General features: G+C 32.7%; 1 non-coding gene across 1 annotated transcript; it reads left to right on the forward strand.

Annotated features, from left to right (window-relative positions):
• Positions 1-550: 550 nt before the first annotated feature.
• On the forward strand, positions 551-623 carry TRNAV-CAC (transfer RNA valine (anticodon CAC)). Its single transcript has one exon. It is a non-coding gene; the product is annotated as a tRNA-Val (tRNA).
• The last annotated feature ends 419 nt before the right edge of the window (positions 624-1,042 follow it).

Genomic DNA, 1,042 nt, shown 5'->3' on the forward strand with positions numbered 1-1,042 from the left:
GAGTGGGCAGTTCAATCTCCACTGGTAAAAACCCGCTAGCCCGTGCCAGAAATCGACTAACTCGGGAACCGGTCGAAAAAAGGCTTAGAAAAATTTCCTCTAGTCAGTGACTAGATTTGAATTCTTTGTGCGGTCAAGCGCTTTAGAGTGCAAACGCCACTTCTATTGAGCTACACACACATCCAACTTGAATTGTTAACCGAAGCCTAGCTATGATAACTTGAAAGAATACAGTATACCGTACAATAAAAATTGTGACTTGTCATTTTGATTTGTAAAATTTTGTACTTTAGGATTTTCATTATTAATTGATCTCAATGATTAAGTATAGTTTCTGGGAAATTATGATAATATTCGCCTTTCATTTCGTAAAATATTTACTTTGTAGAGAACTGTATGAAAATGATTCGCATAGTTGCATAAGCTGCTATTTATAATTATAAAATGTATTGAATAATATATGAATTAAATCACTGCAATATTTATTATGGAATTGAAATGTAAAAGTTAGATATTGTTTTTATACATCTTACAGAAACAGCACACCGTTGTTTCCGTGGTGTAGTGGTTATCACGTGCGCCTCACACGCGCAAGGTCCCCGGTTCGATCCCGGGCGGAAACAAGGAGAAAAAAAAATTTTTTTTTTCATCTTCGTGATGGAAAGAATTATTACATTCTGTTCGTCTGACACTTTCTATAATATTCTGTAATTTTAATAAACAATAGAAACTAAATTAAACATCTCCTTTATTAAACGGTGATATGAAACATTTTGAATATCATCATACAATTGATATAGCTATCTTTAAGCTTCTCAGTGTTAGAGAACTCTTAATATTATTTGGAATCCTGCTATAATAAAATACAAAAATACTATTTTTTCATAATAACTTATGACGAATGTTTTTATATTTGAGATTCTTTTGAATGTCGGCCAATGGACACTAGGCTCATGCAGAAAACTGATCCTGTGCTAGGATTCGAGGAGTAATCGCTGAGAAGATATCGCCTTTTTTTTTTTTTTTTTTTTTGTCGATATAT

Source organism: Typopeltis vanoorti, chromosome 11, assembly GCF_054136105.1.
Source record: "Typopeltis vanoorti isolate ZY-2024b chromosome 11, IOZ_Tvanoo_1.0, whole genome shotgun sequence".
In the NCBI taxonomy this organism is placed as follows: domain Eukaryota; kingdom Metazoa; phylum Arthropoda; class Arachnida; order Uropygi; family Thelyphonidae; genus Typopeltis; species Typopeltis vanoorti.